The 12,034-nt window shown below is 37.1% G+C and overlaps 1 non-coding gene across 1 annotated transcript; it reads left to right on the top strand.

Moving 5' to 3' along the window:
* The first annotated feature begins 2,651 nt into the window (after positions 1-2,651).
* LOC131226439 (small nucleolar RNA R71) lies at positions 2,652-2,758 on the top strand. The gene has a single exon (XR_009161824.1). It is a non-coding gene; the product is annotated as a small nucleolar RNA R71 (small nucleolar RNA).
* The last annotated feature ends 9,276 nt before the right edge of the window (positions 2,759-12,034 follow it).

Genomic DNA, 12,034 nt, shown 5'->3' with positions numbered 1-12,034 from the left:
GAAATTTTCCAACCATATTTGAAAAAATACTTAACATACACCGTTGGAAAGTTGCTGGGGCGTTACACAATCCAAATGGCATCCGTTTGAAAGCAAACGTGCCAAATGGACAAGTGAACGTGGTTTTCTCTTAGTCTTCTAGGGCTATCTCTATTTGGTTATATCCAGAATATCCATCAAGAAAACTATAAAAGGAGTGACCTGCTACCCTCTCTAAAACTTGATCAATGAATGGTAGAGGGAAATGGTCCTTCTTTGTGACTTGGTTCAATTTTCTATAGTCAATGCAAACACGCCAACCAGTGGTGACACGTGTTGGTATGAGTTCATTATTAGAATTCTGCACAATAGTTATTCCAGATTTCTTTGGGACTACTTGAGTTGGACTCACCCAAACACTATCGGATATTGGGTAGATGATTCCCACATCCAATAATTTGATCACCTCATTTTTTACAACTTCCATCATGTTTGGATTGAGACGCCTTTGAGGTTGTCTAATTGGTTTGGCGTCATCATCGAGGTGGATTCGATGGGTGCAAATGGAAGGGCTTATACCCTTAATGTCAGAAATGGTCCAGCCCAAGGTTCCTTTGTGGTCCCTTAGAACTTTCAACAATTTAATCTCTTGATCCTTCTCTAAAAATGAAGAGATCACCACAGGATAAGTTTTATTTTCACCTAAGTATACATACTTAAGCTCATTTGGCAGTGGTTTTAAATCAAGCTTTGGAACATTGGTTGGTGATGGTAGAGGTTGCAAGTCCTCGATAGATAGGATTTGAGTGCGCGGTCTCCATTGGCACATACCAATGTCCTGAGTGGTAGTGCTCTCATTATCATCAAAAATTTCAGCAAGCACTTTTTCTAAATCAGAATTTTTCAAGTCTCCAATGACTTGAATCAATTCATCAGTCAGACTAGGTTCTAATTCCTCTTCTTCTATCAAGCAGTCTATGAAATTCAACTCATGGATCTCATTATTATCAATGGGCTGCTTACATAGATTGAAAATATTTAGCTCTAGAGTCATGTTACCAAAAGACAAGTTCATCATTCCATTCCTGCAATTTATGATTGCATTTGAAGTTGCTAGGAATGGGCGGCCTAAAATGATGGGAACTTGAGCGCTAGCATTTACACATGGTTCAGTGTCTAGTACAATAAAATCCACGGGAAAGTAGAATTTCTCCACTTGGACTAGCACGTCCTCTAAAATTCCCCTTGGTACCTTAATAGAGCGGTCAGCGAGTTGGAGTGTAATCGTGGTTGGTTTAAGCTCGCCTAACCCCATTTGTTTGTAAACCGAATAAGGTACTAAGTTGACACTTGCACCCAAATCTAACAAAGCATGTTCAATTTGAAAATTCCCAATAATACAAGGAATAGTGGGACTTCCCGGGTCTTTGTATTTGGGTACAACCCTTTGTTGAATTATAGCACTCACTTTCTCAATAAGGAAGGCCTTTTTGTGCACATTTAATTTCCTTTTTACAGTGCACAAATCCTTGAGATATTTAGCATATGATGGAATTTGTCTAATGGCATCAAGTAGAGGAATATTGACAGTAACCTTTTGGAGCACATCCAACACCTCTTGATATTTCATGGGGACAGTTGGATTTCGAAGTCTAGATGGGAACGGAACTGGAGGCTCATATGACTTAGTCTCTTTATCCTTTTGCTGTTGCGGCTCTTGAACCATAGTCGGTTCATCATTTTCTTGAGACAGTGGCTCATCCTCCGGTATTTCTACCGGTTGCATTATCTTGTTATCGACCTCTTTTCCACTTCTCAAGGTAATGATGGCCTTAGCTTGTTCATGATGTAGCTCACTTGGATTTGAGTCTCCAATGAAATGTGTATTTCTAAAGTTTGGCACAGGTTGAGAAGGAAGGGTGCCTTTTTCCCTAGCATTTAGTTGAGTCTCAATCCTAGCCACGACCGTCTTTAATTCCTGATTTGATTGGATTAGAGACTGATTCATTTGAGCTTGAGAGTTCATGAATGTGGTCAATGCATCCTCCACAGATGATCGCTTTGGTGGGGGCACATATGGTGCATTGTTAGGTGCCCCAAAGAAGTTATTTTGTGGAGGCATTTGAGGTGCATTGGGCACATTAATTTGTGGTCCATTCCTCCAACTAAGATTAGGATGGTTACGCCAATTTGGATTGTACGTGTTTCCCAATGGTTGCATAACTGACCTTTGGTAATTATTTATAGCATTTGCTTGATCATGCTCATGCGTGATATTTTGTACAACTGAGATTATTGGACAATCCTTTGTGTCATGGTCTGTACCACCACAAATGCTACAAAAATTACCTAAGGAAGTGTTTGCTTTAACCATATCAATCTTCCTAATTTCCAAGGCTTCGACCTTTCTAGCCAATGCAGCGAATTTTGCATTAAGGTCGTCTTCCTCTCTTAGGACATACATTCCCGCTTTCTCTCTAGGAATGGGTCTAGTTTGGTCTGATTTAGCAGAGACATCCCATGTCTACGTATTCTCTGCTAACATATCTAGAAAATCCCAAGCCTCATTATGATCTTTATCAAGAAAGGTTCCACCACACATCATCTCTATGAACTGACGAGTATCCATGGTGAGCCCCTTTCGGAAAGCATCAATCACGTGCCATGGTTCATAACCATGATGTGGACAAGTAATTAGAATGTCTTTGAAGCGCTCCCAAGCTTGAAAAAATAGTTCATTCCCCTTTTGGGAGAATGACATGATTTCTTGTTTTAGTGCATTTGTTTTGTGCTCGGGAAAGAACTTTTTCAAAAACTCTCTACTTAAGGCTTGCCATGAAGTGATGGTATTAGGTCTTAGAGAGTTGAGCCATGCTTTGGCCCGATCCTTTAGAGAAAATGAGAATAACCTAAGCTTAAGTACATCCTTATTGCCATTGTTTACTTGTAACGTTGCAATTACTTCCTCAAAGTCCTTGAGGTGCAAGTAGGGGCTTTCAGAATCTAAGCCATGAAATTTAGGAATTAATTGAATCACACCTGGTTTAAAATCAATGTTCCCTGTGTGAGCAGGGAACACTATACAAGATGGTAAAGTTGATCTCTCAGGGTGTAAATGTTCACGTAAAGTCCGTGGTTGGTTTAACACATTCTTATGAACTTCATTTTCATCCTCAAGAGGAGGATTATTTTGATTTATAGTTGGATTTGGCAGATTTGGATTTGGATTATCAATTGGGTCTGCCATGGAATCCAAGTGATATTGAGTGTCTCTTCTAAGTGAATGATCAAGGCCTGGAACTAGTCCCCCTTCAGAAGAGAGTCGATTGTTTTGATCCCTACTCCAACGGGACATAAACCATCCACACCACAACAAATACCACTAATTCAAATCGCAAGTATGATACTTAAAATAAAAATAAAAACTTAAATCAACAACTCAGGCGGCAGGGCCGACCATGAGGGTTCAGTCCACAAAGCAAAATAAATCAACAACCCAGGCGGCAGAGCCGACCATGAGGGTTCAGTCCACAAAGCAAAATAAATCAACAACCCAGGCGGCAGAGCCGACCATGAGGGTTCAATCCACAAAGCAAAATAAAAAAATAAATAAATAAATAAAAGTAAAACTAAAGCAGAAATTAAACTATGCTAATATGGAAAATAGATTCAGCGGATGATCTTTGTGATCAAACAGCAACTATAGGACAACCATAACACTTGGGTGATAAAATCCCAAGCAGGGCAACCTTATGTCATAGTTAGTCCTTGAAAGTTCCAACTGAATTTATTTTCAAAGAAAAAGAAAATAAGAAAAAAAATAAAAAATAAAAAATAATAAAAAAAATCTATGAAAAATCTGGAGGGTTTAGAAGAAAACTTACCTTGGCTATCTTGCACAGATCTGATCTATCTCAGTCTCTCCCCGGCAACGGCGCCAAAAACTTGATTGCTTGCCTCCAAGTGCAGAGGTTCATAAGTAATATCCTGTGAATACAGGGTCGATCCCACAGGGAGATGAATTGCGAGAAGGAAAAAATCAAATGCAAAACAAACTAAGTAATAAAAACTAAACTGATTATTTGATTTTTGGATTTTTGAATGGATGTAATTCAATTGAATAAAAAAAAAAACACCCAAGCTTCAAAGTTCCACACATAGATTAATGTTTCAAAATCATGATGACTTGGATAACACAACTAGGATCTGAGCACTATGGTCAGCCTAATCGGAAAATAAAACACTTTAAATATTTTAATAAATGATATAAAAGATTAGAAAATAATAGATTTGCACCATTGACATATATTCTCAAGCGCCAGTGATTTTAAGTATTCAATATCTATAGGATAATGAATATCAAAGAAATATAACAGGTTGAGAACATCTCCTATCTAGGAAATCTGATTAATCTAGGGTAAGCCTATCCATCAATGTAAATCTCATATGATGGAAACATATGGATCTTACAAGAGGATAAAAACAAAACCTAAATAATAAATAATATGCATACACCATTATTCTCATCATTAAAACAATCAATCATCATAATTTAAAGAAATATTAAACCCATGTGCTTCCCTTCTAGCTTGGGCTAGAGGGAACTTAGAAAAACATAATTAAATTGCAGAAATAAAAAGCAACAAGAAAGAAAGAAGAAAAATTGCAAATAAAAAAGATCTAAAAGGAAAGAAACAACTTATAAAGCTTTAATAAAACTAAAAACTCTTTAAAAAAACCCTAAATATTGCTCTTGAATGCTTCTAATGATGCTTTAGAATGCCCTAGGAGGCCCTATTTATAAGTAGGGAACTCCAAACTTCGTACAAAGTTGAAAACCCTAGAAAATGCCTCAAACATACGTATTTTCTCAAAATAGACTTCTCGCTGCATAGTTCGTTTAAAACAGACTTCCTGCTGCGCAGTTTTCCAAAATAAACTTCACAGCTTTAAAATACACTTTTTTAGGACGATTTCAGGATTCTTCACTTCAAATCTTCGATTCTCTTCATTCCTCGCTTGGTTTTCTTGGATCTTTGGCATGTGAATTCTTCAATCTTGATCTCCTAAGATCCATCCATTGCCTTGGTGAATTTGAGCATCAAATTCTTACTTTTTAACACCTTTTTCAATCCAAGCTTTTAAATTCACCTTGCAACACATACATGAGTAAAATAGAATATTAAGATGATTTATGTTCATAAAACCAAGATATAAATGGCAAAAATTATGCAATATTTGAGTCTTAACAATAAACACATGCACTACTGTGGGGTCTACAGCCGGCTAACGATTGGGTCAGATAACAAATAAAGAACAAAACCTATCAAGCATTCATTATATATCCTCAAACATCTTACACATGCCACATACTATTTTAAGCACATTCCAATCAAGGCTTCGGATCCTTACTTTTGCTCCGGTGGTATACTCCAGGGAGTTTAAACACCCGATCAGAGGTTCAAGTATCCATTGGTGGTGAAGTTCCACTATAGCATGAGTGTGTGTGTGTGTGGGGGGGGGGAGGGATAAAAAAATAAAAACGCACATTCCAAAAACTAGTTAGTAAAATTTAATAATAGGATATTACTTTTGTAAAATTATAAATTTAAAAATGAATTCTAAACTTTTAGAAAAATCTTGTTCAAAAATAAATGTTTTCGAGAAACATCATCTCCTTTTCTATGAATTCCAAAAGGCTCTTAGAAAACATCATGAGACTGCACATATTGAAACTTGAAAGGCTTGCAGTATTCCATTCTAATAATATTTAATTTATTAATTTCCCCTTCTAAGATGAGGCCGACCATACAATCCTGTTTGGTCAACACTGTTTCCTGTATGGAAGAAAAAAAAAAGAAATATTTGTTTTCCCATATGAAGAGAAGAGTAGAAACTTACCTCTTACACGTATCTGTAATGAATAACGACAGATGTGCTCAACACTGTTTCCTATATAATGGAACAAAACGTAATATTAACTACCAGATCATTTCCCAGTTTGCAACTTCACCTTTTTCTTTTTTCTTTTTTCTTTGTTTGTATATCTACTATAATTTTGAATTTCCATTCAATAAAAGTATTCCGCATTAAGGAGGATATAACAACTATGAGAAGAATTCAGTACATTCAATGAATAACCGCAATAATAAGGAGGAATTAACATCATCTGTTATGAATTCAACACAATTCAAGAGTATGCCTCAGCCTTTGGGCTCCCTGTATGCAAAATTTTTGCAGGGTAAGTTCCTTGTATGCAAAATACCCAAATTTTTGCAGGGTAAGTTCCCTGTATACAAAATACCCGTTTAGAAAAACTAACACAAGGCCCTACACAATGGTGAGATAGCAGATCGAAACTAGAATCCTAGAGAAAGATAATCATTGTCTACAAATCTTCCATCCACCAATCGGTAAACAAATCTTCCATTGGCTCAGGAATCATTTCCGATATCTCAAAGTGCAAAATAAATTCTAACCAGATACCCCAAGAATAAGGGCAATGCAAGAGCAAATGGGAAATTGTCCCTTCTGCTTCACAACACTCCGTGTGCACACTAAGGATAAAAAATCCTATACTTATAAGATGATTATGGTTAATAAGCTTATCTAAGTAAGCTGTCCTCCAACGAAACACTTTCACCATAGGGATTATTAATACATGTGATCATTTGATAATGCATGATGGAATGAGTGGACTGAAAAATACCTGTCAGCTTCCTGTTCCCAAAATTTTCTCTCCCTGATCTTTAAACATAAACATTCTCCAAAAGATTCATCAACTCAGAAAGTGTTGGAATATTTCTTTATGAGGTGATGACAAAAGACCAGGCCCCATGCTACTTTACCTATCTGATAAAACTTGTGAATCAATTTCCCTTTATGAACTGCAGAAGCATACAGTTCTCACATTTCCTACCAAGAGGCATTTCTTCAGACCAACAGTCCTCCCAAAATATAAATCTGTCTTAAACCCACTTTGTATTTAATATGGTTGTTGGAGCTTGATTATTCTAAGGATATGGCTTTCAAAATGGTAGAACCCTGTCTTTTATCATATGCAACCCATTCTCTGGATTGTATTTAGCTGCTAGTTCCATTTCAATACTGGAATTTCTCTACTCCATCCTGTTAGTACTACGTGCACTGGAAAACCAATGTTTCATCTTAGGCCTTAGTTATTGTAAAGGAATGCATATCTTTTGCCTGAGTTAAATATGTGTTTGGAACTAATTAAAACATGTGGATATTTACGTGTTGAAGGAGAGGGATATTTTGTGTTTTTTTATTTCTGAGTTGATGAATTAAAAGTTGGATATACCTATATATGTATTTTCAACGTTTAATTTATAAAGCTGTAAGAGTGGAAAAGTCATAACTGCCCATTGCAAGCCCATTACTATTATTTGGTAAACCCAAACAGGCCCTTATTAAGGTCTTCCCAAACACCCAGTTAATTTCGAAACTGATTACAACTACATATTCAACCCAATTCTGATTTGGGGCACTTACAGACAGCCTTTCAACCAAATATTGATATGAGATTCACTAGGGCACTTGGACTGTCAATAGAGTAATGTAGGCCAGATAGGGCAATTACTGTTAGGGTCTGTTTGGTTTTCCCAGATAACAACTTTTAATTTATAAAGTTGTACGAGTGGTAAAGTATTGGGGTATTCTTTTTCAAACTTTATTAGAGGAAATCAATACCAACATTTACAAGACCTACTGCATGTATATGATAAATCGATAGTAAAAACATCTCAACCATTGTGATGATCACATTTTGATTTCCACTGACTGGAAGCAAATATCAACAATAATTTAAAGTTGAGAGAGAAAAAACGTAAACAGTTAGTTGTAAACAATCACACTTACTTCAAAGCCGGATAAGTTTGTCAGTTCTATATGGAAGAGAGTCTCTGCCTATGTACAATGACTAAAGAAATATTACATAGAAGCTAGGAACTGGACAATCTCTATAACAGATCATGCTCCAGTCTGATAGCACCACGAAGATTTTGTATATTACAAAGGAGTATGAAGATAGAAGACTGTATCCAAGCTCCAAATGGCCACAACCATAGACAAATGATTCTCACAAATAGCAATGAAAGGCAAACCAATCAGATGAGTCCTCTTCTAACATTATTCAGCCTTGTTATATGCACAACTATAACAAAAAGTGAAAGTTCATCAGTTTTCACATAAACAGATCAGGTTTTCATAATATATAGAGTCGAAGACATGCACTTGTGGTGAAGCGTGATTCAGAGCATTTTTTGTATAACATCAAGATAGCATTGCTATTAAAACACACATTTGTGAAGTATCCATATACATGGCAAACATCTGTGCCAAATTCATCACTTAAATATCTAATATGAACCACAATCCAAGCAAAACTCATTATTCTATTATGAGACATAGAATAAGGAATGAAACAACCAACCACTTTAATATGTCCATGGATTGCCGACACAACTAACCCTGACTGCTCCACTCCACATACATTTGAATCAAAATAGACCCTATGAGCTATAAACTAGTATGTATTAACTGAAGACCATTGCTGGCTGAGAAATGGGCCAGAGTATTAACTTGGTTCAGGCCAAGTGATGAGGAATCAAACTCAGACCAAGCTGGGCTGGCCTATGATCCAAACACTCCACCAATGGTAGGAAGAGATAACTGTACAGGCCTCTAGGTAGATGTTGGGGCCCATTCCCACGCCTATCGGTACAGTCAGATACCATTGCCTAAGAAAATCTGAGACTCAAGTCTATCAGAGATGAACTGAGAAGGTGTTACAGGTATTCAAGGGGGAAGAGATCTGGCCGTAGAGATGGTGGAGTAGACCGTAAGGACATTGTAGTGGGGACCCATTCATTTTTCAAAAATAAAAACTTAAAACAAACAATGCACTGCAAAGTCGGACGGGAGGAAGACAACAGAATGGACCACCCCAGAGATTTATGTAAGAAAGATTGGAGCAAAGGGAATAAATACAGGGCAGATTGGACGGACAGAGAAGAAATCCAACTGCACATGTATATTAAACCTGGATTAGAACCCATCGCAGCCAGCCAAACAGGCCAACTCCATATCGGAGGGCCTATTTCGCTAGAAACCACAGATATACATCGGATGCATGAAAACCCTTCATGGCCCTCTCGGATGCTACATAAATCATCCATATCTGAAACATGCAAGACATATGCACAGTACAGAACAACGTCTCATGCTTATCGTGAGAGAAAGAAGACCTACCTCAGGATGACCAGACCCTCAGCTCGCGATGGCAGCCGATCGATGAAGACGGCCATCACGACCCTCAGGTGGTTGTTATAAACCCCATTTCGCGCCAAAACGGAAACCTACCACAACATCTCTCTCAATAAATCAGAAGCATGGAAAATCTCATCCCGTAGTCCGTACGTTGGACTGCGGACGGGCTAGGGATGGGATCGAATATGGGATAGGGATGAGGCGAGATTTGAAGTCGACGAGATTCGCAATCCACCGGATCCTCTCCCGAATCCAGAGACCACTCCCATCCGTCGTCAATACTGCGCCGCCCAAACAGAACTGCAGGAGGACGGGGTGGGATTTCAAAACCCTATCCCACCTAATTCGCACGTCCAAACACACCCTAAAGGGATAGTTCAATGGTAACTAATTCCACACGCGTTTGAGTGTTATCCATTTATACATAAGCACGTATTTAAACATTTTGGCCTAAAAATCAGGCCATTTTCAGACAAGTGTGGCCTAAGAATACACGGGTTTTTAATTCTGATTTGTGGGGCCCACAGTTTCGTAATCTAGGCCATTTGTTAGTTGTGGTCCCATTGTGTTGATGCCTCAAAGTTATCTTTGATGGAATAATCTTAATTTTTTTATTAGCTGCCTATGATAAATAATTAAGAAAAGAAATTCCCCAACAGGTTGTATTTAATATAAAATGTCTTAATATTTTTTATCACATTTTCAAGGGCATCTTTGACACAAGGGAGGGTGTAACGAGGTGTTCTTAAAATCTTTTAAAAAAAAAAAATCTCAAATTCACAAAAAGAAATAGAATTTTTTAAAAGTTTTAATTGATAGATTAAATGAATAATAAAAATGAGTTTAACATCTTTTTAATGATCCTAAATAAATTTTAAATAAATGTTTAAAACGTAATTAAAGAATTCTAATCAAATAAGAAAACAAATTTCAAAAAACATATAAATTTTTGTTATATGTCGACCTATCAACTCAACGGGTCGAAACATCCAAAATGTGACTAGAGATTTCAATTGAAATTTATGTGATTTTTGATGTATTGACCCGTGGACTGGTATTTCAATGTGTCTAATAGTATTTGGACTTGTATAAACTAGCAAAAATCAGCTAGCAAACAATCTGTAATAATATTTTAACTTATTTAAACGGGCAGAAATAAACTAGCAAGCAATTAAAATTTTTGGGGGAATTTCGACCAAGAGATCTCCTTTCTGGACAATGCTAAATTTTGCCAATTTCTCCTTGGACTTCTTTCACATCATATGTGTTAGAAATGTGTTTCATCATCATCATACATCAATCCTCCATCCAATCTGAGCCTTGAACAGATCAATAGTCTAGATTACCAAACTATGGCCCCAGTTATCAGGACTGAAAACTCGTGTGCACCGCACTTTGTGTAGGCCATATATCATATAATATTAAGATTTTTCTTTTTTTCTTTTTTCTTTTTGTATTTTGAGAAATGATGTTTGGTGTTACCAAATAGACGGCGGTGATCATCTGGCAGCCGCGTGGACTCGCTGATGAATCATGGATGGACCAAGCAATGGACCGTCTTGAGGTGGGTAATTTTTTATTATAAATGCGACCTTCCATTCACCTTTCTTTTATAGGCCCCAATAAAATTTACCTTATCAATTTAAACTCTTACTTGTAAAGATGATTCAATAAAGATAAAAATACTCATACTTTTTTAGTTACTTTTATCTGAAAATTAAGAATATTTAAAACTCGCTTTCCAGTATCTCTGCAAATTTTACTTTTGTAATATAAATTTTCGGCTCTTAAAAAAAAAAAAAACACTCATGAAAGGTAAGCGTTACAATGCTAAATTTTTCTTCTGACGTGCCATTTGTCCACGAGAGGACAACATACAGCCCGGAGGAGGTCGCTAATTAATTTGAAGGACTACGAAAAAGAACGGTGGCTCGCACCAATCTCTAACAATTACATGGCGCTTATTCAGTGATGGGAGCCATTGAAGAGGTGGGCACCACCGTGGATAGATCATGGGCCAGAGATTGGACCATCTTAGGATACCACCGATCAGTTGGATGGTTAAAGACGTCCAATCAATGAAAGCTGGATATATCCATTCATGGTGGGTCACAAAAATTGAATAGTCTCAAACGTTGTAAACTGTCAACGTATGGCTGAGATTGGTCCAAACCACCAACTCAGGTGATCCCGCAAGCCACCAAACTGATCCTCGACGTTACACCTGTTTCGTGACTATCAAACAACCCCCTTTTCTATTATTTTAAGAGAAAAACTTTGATACTCTGATGGTGTATGATGGGCCATACACAAACACTTATAAATTGCATACGTGATATAACAGTAAGTCAAATCAAATTATCTAAATTACGTTCCATTTTAGAACCAAACTTAGGGCCATCTGATTATTGAACTATCAATTGGGTACATTTATTAGACGGTTAAAAATGAAATAATCCAACAACTCTCCATCAATCAGATGTTGGGATAACTCAACCAATCGGATGTAACATAATTTAGTACGTTTAATCAAAATTAATGTGGGACATGTATTCAATTTTTTAGTGCCTGCTTATCAAGTGTCATGGTCTACTGGAGTAAAAAATAACTCCCTTTGTCCTAACCAACTCGTATAAACCCAAATTCAATCTACTGTCACCCTGTCACCCATGCAACAGTACAAAGTTGTCTCGTTGCATAAAACAAAAGGCATCCCTACCAGTTGAAGTGGTAATGGGGGCGGCAATGGGCCAAACTTCCTGGGCCC

Source organism: Magnolia sinica, chromosome 14, assembly GCF_029962835.1.
Source record: "Magnolia sinica isolate HGM2019 chromosome 14, MsV1, whole genome shotgun sequence".
Taxonomy (NCBI): domain Eukaryota; kingdom Viridiplantae; phylum Streptophyta; class Magnoliopsida; order Magnoliales; family Magnoliaceae; genus Magnolia; species Magnolia sinica.
Note: the sequence above shows the minus strand (reverse complement) of the source record. Positions and strands in the feature narration are given on the sequence as shown.